Here is a 10,030-nt window from a genome sequence, read left to right on the forward strand (position 1 = left end):
GCGGTAGAAGATTAGAGTGGTGGCAAGAACATCAAAACTGGGATGCAAATGATTGGGCCACAGTTTTGTTTACAGACGAATCCAGATTTGGATTTCATCCAGATTTGGATTTCATCCAGATTCTCGTCGAGTAAGACTGTGGAGACGACCTGGAAATAATGAACGTTTGAGACACGTCCAGGAAGTCCACACATGCAGAGGTGGTACAGTAATGCTATGGGGCGGAATCATGATCGGCGGCAGAACCGATCTCGTTTTTCCAAATCGCTCCCTCACAGCTCGACAGTACCTCGACACCATTCTTCTACCTATCGTCCGTCCGTTTGCTGGTGCTGTTGGTGAAAACTTCCACCTAATGCACGATAATGTTATTCTGAATACAGCTCAAAGCCCCCAAAACGAGGAAGAAAAATAATATATGAAAAATATTCCGTACAGGGAAGCTATAGGACGTCTCATGTTTTTAGCGGTTGTCACTCGTCCAGATATATCATTCTCAGTGAGCAGAGTTAGCAGATATTTGGAAAATCCAGGAAAGCAGCACTGGAAAGCAGTCAAACGTATTTTCAGATACCTAAAGGGTACTAAAAGTTATGGAATTCTATACAATGGTGGGAGCAACGAATATTTAAAAGCGTATTCAGATGCAGATTTTGCAGGAGACATTGATACTAGATATTCAACAACTGGCTATGTTACTTTATTATCAGGTTGTCCAGTTACATGGACATCTCAACGACAAAAGTGTTGCAACATCCACGACAGAATCTGAATATATTGCAGCTTGGGATGCCGCACGAGAAATAATATGGTTGAGAAGGTTGCTTAAAGAAATTGATGTTGACGTTTCAAATCCAACGGAACTTTTTGTTGATAATAGAAGTGCTATAAACTTGATGAGCTATAATGATCATCACAAACGAAAAAAATATCACTGTTGTTTACACCCAATCAGAAAACCAGTTGGCAGATATTTTAACCAAACCCTTACCACGAGAAAAATTTTCAACAAATCGACAAGGTCTGTGGGTAACGTCTTCGAAGTGAACAAAGAGTGGGAGTGTTGAAGTAATCCATGTTCACTTCATTTCGATTGATCTTGTTGTTTTTATGATTCCTTGGAAATCGTTGTTGATTGAATGAGTTTTAATGTCATTGTTAATACATAAAATGTATCGTTTGTATATTCATGATTAAAACCTGGTTCAGTAGAGTTTACAGTTCGATTTCCTACAAATTACAACAGGTAATACTGCTGGACAATTCTATCTCTAACCCTCATTCCTTATACAGCAAATTGTCCTCTCCATTTCTCCATGAAAGCCATTCTCAATACATTCCTTTCCCGAATATTCTGAGGGAATACTATACATTCTGCCTGCACCCATCACTTCAACTATTCGAATTGATACTTCACGTATTGCTCGATGAACTGCAGTTCGACTCAAACTGCAAAAAAGTTTCCTCACCAACACCCCTTTATAGCTATATCGCCAGCTTACAGTAGGTCGAGAGAATGAATTCATCTACATAGGCATAAAAGCATATATCCTACACTAATATTCTTCCCCTTTTGGGCAGGTTTGAAGAACATAAATATTTGTTGAGATAATAGATCAAGCATCAAAAATCTAGTCTCTGATAAGTTATTTGTCCCTATCTTAATAACTGAGCTTATATGTGTGTGTCTCCCTCAAGGTGGCTTGCAGAACAAGAATGGTTTTAGAGTTACAAACTTAGGTCTGCAGTGCTCTGTCCGTACAACAATTGTGATCGGTACAACAGCGGTTAACTACTAACTACTGCTACTACTGTATTAGGCATTCATGCAAGGATGTCTAGTCTTATAGCAATACTAACACGAGGAAGCGGTATTCAGATGAAAGAAAGCCTAAAATGAAACAATTCATATTAGATGGAAACGGTTCACTGGAAGTGATGTCCGGGACGATACGTCTGGAGTCTGGACAGAATGATCAAGCTCATTCTCTGAATATATGAGTTGTCTCGTTGATAAATATCAACTCGCCTGTAGTGTCGTGTGGCCTATAGGTTTACTTTTGTCCCAAGAAGCCCAAATTCAAATCAGTAAGATTCTGTTCTCCATAAGCAATCGAATCCAACAAGTGAGATGAATGTTTTACCAGCATCCAAATGCCAAGAATAAAAATTTCCTATTCTTATAAAAGATGATCATACTTGGTTAATCCGAAAAATCGAGAAGTTTAGACATAAACTCGAAAATTAGCAAATGGCTACCAAAAGTATCACAACAAATTTTGAATCTCGGCGGCAAGACATTCACGGAACCAAAGTCGTCAATTCACCGTTCCGTGTTCCGTCAGAGCACGGAATCCTTAAAGGGATTCGAATATGCGTTCGAATATAATTAATGCGTTCGAATATATCCTTGTATAGTTGTTTGTCAGTGAATGAGAACTAAACGAATGACGAGGTATTAAAATATCCCAAAACTTTCAAGGAAGTATTCATTTCAGGTTTAGATAGTCGTCGACCTCAAAACAGAATAAATGACAAAATGAAACCGTAACACCGTATAGGATGAAACTGCAGTAACGTTAGTTACAAATAAAAGCGGTAAAAACATAAAGAGTTTCATTTCTCTTTTTTTCATTATGATTTCCTACCACGTAGTGACGGCTACATCCACCAATTTATTAATGATTCAATATCCATCTCTTTCAGGAATAAACGGTGATACGAGCCAGTGAATAGCATATCATTTGGGACCCGTCAGCCAGCACCCGCCACAGTTGAAACACGACTCCTGCAACAGTTCAAACTGGTCTTTTTCCTCAGTTGAAACTGAGCCCCCGTCAAAATTGAAACCCGTCATCCTTCACAGTCGAAACTTGGCTCCTGAGACAGTTGAAACTTAGATCACATCACAGTTTAAACTCGGCTCTGGTCACCGATCTACCATATTTTGGGGAGAATGACTGGAATATTTGATTACAGAATTATTACGATGTGTTAAAACAACGATAAAAATAAAATAAATACAACAATAAAAATTAATTGGCGCTCCGGGGCGACTTCATTGATTCCAGTGGCGCATTTGCTTTTTCAGCTGCAGGAAAACCCGGAAAAACCTGCAGCACCACATCATCTGAGAATTATTCCTGACATTTATTTTGTTGTATATCATTTCACAATGATTTTGATTTCTTCATTTTATTCAATGACTTCAATCTCGGTTTTCTGACTTTAGACTTTGAATAACATGGGATCATTATCGATTATGAAAGTAATCATGATTTTTTGTGGGTTTTGTAAAATTACGTCCGAGTTCAGACAAAATAACTTTATGAAAAGTAAAGCTTCAGTCTCATACAAGTAAAAGAAGAGAATCAACATAGATGTACTTCTGTTGTATGTATGTAGTTCAATTATGAACTATTCAAAATTTATAAAGTATATAGTCATGTGAACCCATTTACATTGATCTGGTATCAAAATAGATTGAGAAAAAAATTAAAATGAGCTATTTTATATTGCTATTGGACCTCCTTTGCCATCTATCTGTGAAGGCGTGAACTATATAACCTCGACATGAAAACATTCCATAGGCACAAAAATTTCTACATTTCCATTGGATCTTCATTCCAGTAAGTTCTGCTAGTCAACTCTAGGTGGCGTCCGCGTAAACTTTTCTATCAACGAATCTTATTTTAAAATTCAATAACATTGTCAACTTGATATCTATCTGTTTCAGAAATGAACGATAATACAAGCCGTTAAATAGCATATCATTTCGTAAACCAACCAATTAGAATACTCGATAGGAATACTCGGTTTCTACAATGACTCTTCTGTACTAAAAAAATTCAAGGGTTAGGAGAGGGAGTTGCGTCACAGTATAGTTTCATAATGATACCCAATGCTTTGAGTAATGTAATCGGATGTAATTTCCAAAAACGAAATCACGGAAAGAAAAAAATTGATTTGGCACCTTTTTTGCCGTCTGTTTGTGAGGGTAAGAACTATGTAACCCCGACAATGAAACATTCCATAGCCAGAAAAATTTCTACATTTCTATTGGATCCGTATTCCAATAAGTTCAGCTAGTGAACAATAGGTGGCGTCCGCGTGAACTTCACTTTTAACAAAATAAAATTTAGACTAGATAGAGAGAGATCATAGCTCCCAGGGTAGGCCGTCAGCTGTTTAACAGTGAAGAAGGGCGTGGATAAGATGGAGGGTAGAGCGCCACCCGCTTGATCAACCCTGGAGCTTATATAGCATACGAAAAAAAACGGGAAATTAACTCTAAACGGTAACCGATCGAATCAAACTCGAATCCAGTTAAAATATTCATAATTCCTTTCCCTAACATCTACACCTTTCTCAGTTGATTCCAAATTTGTTAACAAATCCCTTGATTTATCTGTCAGTTTATAAATTTTATTCAACCGTTATTATAGGACTCCCCCTATAATACTGGCAGGGCAGGGAGCCTTGAGCTCCTGAGGCCACAAAGTTTCAAATGTGAGAAGATTTCACTTTTCTAATTGTAAACAATACCAAAATGTTCATAAGATATAAATTATATTACACCTATAGCACAAATGTTTCAATTCTAAGGGGACTTTAATGAACCCAGGCTCCCCAAGGAAAAAAGGAGGATGTCTCTTCGATACTTGAGACGTCGCTGTTTTGAAGTTATACTTTACCTTTGATATAGCTATATCGCCAGCTTACAGTAGGTTGAGAGAATGAATTCATCTACATAGGCATAAAAGCATATATCCTACACTAATATTCTTCCCCTTTTGGGCAGGTTTGAAGAACATAAACCAACCGTCAACATCAAAGACTATGCCCCAGAGAGATGATGTGGAACCACCACATAAGAGACACAAAATGGACTTCCACAATGAATGTTATTCTAAATGCAGCTCAAAGCCCCCAAAACGAGGAAGAAAAATAATATATGAAAAATATTCCGTACAGGGAAGCTATAGGACGTCTCATGTTTTTAGCGGTTGTCACTCGTCCAGATATATCATTCTCAGTGAGCAGAGTTAGCAGATATTTGGAAAATCCAGGAAAGCAGCACTGGAAAGCAGTCAAACGTATTTTCAGATACCTAAAGGGTACTAAAAGTTATGGAATTCTATACAATGGTGGGAGCAACGAATATTTAAAAGCGTATTCAGATGCAGATTTTGCAGGAGACATTGATACTAGATATTCAACAACTGGCTATGTTACTTTATTATCAGGTTGTCCAGTTACATGGACATCTCAACGACAAAAGTGTTGCAACATCCACGACAGAATCTGAATATATTGCAGCTTGGGATGCCGCAAGAGAAATAATATGGTTGAGAAGGTTGCTTAAAGAAATTGATGTTGACGTTTCAAATCCAACGGAACTTTTTGTTGATAATAGAAGTGCTATAAACTTGATGAGCTATAATGATCATCACAAACGAAAAAAATATCACTGTTGTTTACACCCAATCAGAAAACCAGTTGGCAGATATTTTAACCAAACCCTTACCACGAGAAAAATTTTCAACAAATCGACAAGGTCTGTGGGTAACGTCTTCGAAGTGAACAAAGAGTGGGAGTGTTGAAGTAATCCATGTTCACTTCATTTCGATTGATCTTGTTGTTTTTATGATTCCTTGGAAATCGTTGTTGATTGAATGAGTTTTAATGTCATTGTTAATACATATAAAATGTATCGTTTGTATATTCATGATTAAAACCTGGTTCAGTAGAGTTTACAGTTCGATTTCCTACAAATTACAACAGGTAATACTGCTAGACAATTCTATCTCTAACCCTCATTCCTTCTACAGCAAATTGTCCTCTCCATTTCTCCATGAAAGCCATTTTCAATACATTCCTTTCCCGAATATTCTGAGGGAATACTATACATTCTGCCTGCACCCATCACTTCAACTATTCGAATTGATACTTCATGTATTGCTCGATGAACTGCAGTTCGACTCAAACTGCAAAAAAGTTTCCTCACCAACACCCCTTTATAGCTATATCGCCAGCTTACAGTAGGTCGAGAGAATGAATTCATCTACATAGGCATAAAAGCATATATCCTACACTAATATTCTTCCCCTTTTGGGCAGGTTTGAAGAACATAAATATTTGTTGAGATAATAGATCAAGCATCAAAAATCTAGTCTCTGATAAGTTATTTGTCCCTATCTTAATAACTAAGCTTATATGTGTGTGTCTCTCCCTCAAGATGGCTTGCAGAACAAGAATGGTTTTAGAGTTACAAACTTAGGTCTGCAGTGCTCTGTCCGTACAACAATTGTGATCGGTACAACAGCGGTTAACTACTAACTACTGCTACTACTGTATTAGGCATTCATGCAAGGATGTCTAGTCTTATAGCAATACTAACACGAGGAAGCGGTATTCAGATGAAAGAAAGCCTAAAATGAAACGATTCATATTAGATGGAAACGGTTCACTGGAAGTGATGTCCGGGACGATACGTCTGGAGTCTGGACAGAATGATCAAGCTCATTCTCTGAATATATGAGTTGTCTCGTTGATAAATATCAACTCGCCTGTAGTGTCGTGTGGCCTATAGGTTTACTTTTGTCCCAAGAAGCCAAAATTCAAATCAGTAAGATTCTGTTCTCCATAAGCAATTGAATCCAACAAGTGAGTTAGTTGAATGTTTTACCAGCATCCAAATGCCAAGAATAAAAATTTCCTATTCTTATAAAAGATGATCATACTTGATTAATCCGAGAAATCGAGAAGTTTAGACATAAACTCGAAAATTAGCAAATGGCTACCAAAAGTATCACAACAAATTTTGAATTTCGGCGGCAAGACATTCACGGAACCAAAGTCGTCAATTCACCGTTCCGTGTTCCGTCGGAGTACGGAATCCTTAAAGGGATTCGAATATGTGTTCGAATATAATTAATGCGTTCGAATATATCCTTGTATAGTTGTTTGCAAAAACGGGAAATTAACTGTAAACGGTAACCGATCGAATCAAACTCGAATCCAGTTAAAATATTCATAATTCCTTTCCCTAACATCTACACCTTTCTCAGTTGATTTCAAATTTGTTAACAAATCCCTTGATTTATCTGTCAGTTTATAAATTTTATTCAACCGTTATTATAGGACTCCCCCTATAATACTGGCAGGGCAGGGAGCCTTGAGCTCCTGAGGCCACAAAGTTTCAAATGTGAGAAGATTTCACTTTTCTAATTGTAAACAATACCAAAATGTTCATAAGATATAAATTATATTACACCTATAGCACAAATGTTTCAATTCTAAGGGGACTTTAATGAACCCAGGCTCCCCAAGGAAAAAAGGAGGATGTCTCTTCGATACTTGAGACGTCGCTGTTTTGAAGTTATACTTTACCTTTGATATAGCTATATCGCCAGCTTACAGTAGGTTGAGAGAATGAATTCATCTACATAGGCATAAAAGCATATATCCTACACTAATATTCTTCCCCTTTTGGGCAGGTTTGAAGAACATAAATCTTTGTTGAGATAATAGATCAAGCATCAAAAATCTAGTCTCTGATAAGTTATTTGTCCCTATCTTAATAACTAAGCTTATATGTGTGTGTCTCTCCCTCAAGATGGCTTGCAGAACAAGAATGGTTTTAGAGTTACAAACTTAGGTCTGCAGTGCTCTGTCCGTACAACAATTGTGATCGGTACAACAGCGGTTAACTACTAACTACTGCTACTACTGTATTAGGCATTCATGCAAGGATGTCTAGTCTTATAGCAATACTAACACGAGGAAGCGGTATTCAGATGAAAGAAAGCCTAAAATGAAACGATTCATATTAGATGGAAACGGTTCACTGGAAGTGATGTCCGGGACGATACGTCTGGAGTCTGGACAGAATGATCAAGCTCATTCTCTGAATATATGAGTTGTCTCGTTGATAAATATCAACTCGCCTGTAGTGTCGTGTGGCCTATAGGTTTACTTTTGTCCCAAGAAGCCAAAATTCAAATCAGTAAGATTCTGTTCTCCATAAGCAATTGAATCCAACAAGTGAGTTAGTTGAATGTTTTACCAGCATCCAAATGCCAAGAATAAAAATTTCCTATTCTTATAAAAGATGATCATACTTGATTAATCCGAGAAATCGAGAAGTTTAGACATAAACTCGAAAATTAGCAAATGGCTACCAAAAGTATCACAACAAATTTTGAATTTCGGCGGCAAGACATTCACGGAACCAAAGTCGTCAATTCACCGTTCCGTGTTCCGTCGGAGCACGGAATCCTTAAAGGGATTCGAATATGTGTTCGAATATAATTAATGCGTTCGAATATATCCTTGTATAGTTGTTTGCAAAAACGGGAAATTAACTGTAAACGGTAACCGATCGAATCAAACTCGAATCCAGTTAAAATATTCATAATTCCTTTCCCTAACATCTACACCTTTCTCAGTTGATTTCAAATTTGTTAACAAATCCCTTGATTTATCTGTCAGTTTATAAATTTTATTCAACCGTTATTATAGGACTCCCCCTATAATACTGGCAGGGCAGGGAGCCTTGAGCTCCTGAGGCCACAAAGTTTCAAATGTGAGAAGATTTCACTTTTCTAATTGTAAACAATACCAAAATGTTCATAAGATATAAATTATATTACACCTATAGCACAAATGTTTCAATTCTAAGGGGACTTTAATGAACCCAGGCTCCCCAAGGAAAAAAGGAGGATGTCTCTTCGATACTTGAGACGTCGCTGTTTTGAAGTTATACTTTACCTTTGATATAGCTATATCGCCAGCTTACAGTAGGTTGAGAGAATGAATTCATCTACATAGGCATAAAAGCATATATCCTACACTAATATTCTTCCCTTTTGGGCAGGTTTGAAGAACATAAACCAACCGTCAACATCAAAGACTATGCCCCAGAGAGATGATGTGGAACCACCACATAAGAGACACAAAATGGACTTCCACAATGAATGTTATTCTGAATGCAGCTCAAAGCCCCCAAAACGAGGAAGAAAAATAATATATGAAAAATATTCCGTACAGAGAAGCATGTTTTTAGCGGTTGTCACTCGTCCAGATATATCATTCTCAGTGAGCAGAGTTAGCAGATATTTGGAAAATCCAGGAAAGCAGCACTGGAAAGCAGTCAAACGTATTTTCAGATACCTAAAGGGTACTAAAAGTTATGGAATTCTATACAATGGTGGGAGCAACGAATATTTAAAAGCGTATTCAGATGCAGATTTTGCAGGAGACATTGATACTAGATATTCAACAACTGGCTATGTTACTTTATTATCAGGTTGTCCAGTTACATGGACATCTCAACGACAAAAGTGTTGCAACATCCACGACAGAATCTGAATATATTGCAGCTTGGGATGCCGCAAGAGAAATAATATGGTTGAGAAGGTTGCTTAAAGAAATTGATGTTGACGTTTCAAATCCAACGGAACTTTTTGTTGATAATAGAAGTGCTATAAACTTGATGAGCTATAATGATCATCACAAACGAAAAAAATATCACTGTTGTTTACACCCAATCAGAAAACCAGTTGGCAGATATTTTAACCAAACCCTTACCACGAGAAAAATTTTCAACAAATCGACAAGGTCTGTGGGTAACGTCTTCGAAGTGAACAAAGAGTGGGAGTGTTGAAGTAATCCATGTTCACTTCATTTCGATTGATCTTGTTGTTTTTATGATTCCTTGGAAATCGTTGTTGATTGAATGAGTTTTAATGTCATTGTTAATACATATAAAATGTATCGTTTGTATATTCATGATTAAAACCTGGTTCAGTAGAGTTTACAGTTCGATTTCCTACAAATTACAACAGGTAATACTGCTAGACAATTCTATCTCTAACCCTCATTCCTTCTACAGCAAATTGTCCTCTCCATTTCTCCATGAAAGCCATTTTCAATACATTCCTTTCCCGAATATTCTGAGGGAATACTATACATTCTGCCTGCACCCATCACTTCAACTATTCGAATTGATACTTCATGTATTGCTCGA

This window comes from Leptinotarsa decemlineata, unplaced genomic scaffold, assembly GCF_025532065.1.
Source record: "Leptinotarsa decemlineata unplaced genomic scaffold, Ldec_3_MD MMD2_P_RNA_scaffold_11, whole genome shotgun sequence".
Lineage (NCBI taxonomy): Eukaryota > Metazoa > Arthropoda > Insecta > Coleoptera > Chrysomelidae > Leptinotarsa > Leptinotarsa decemlineata.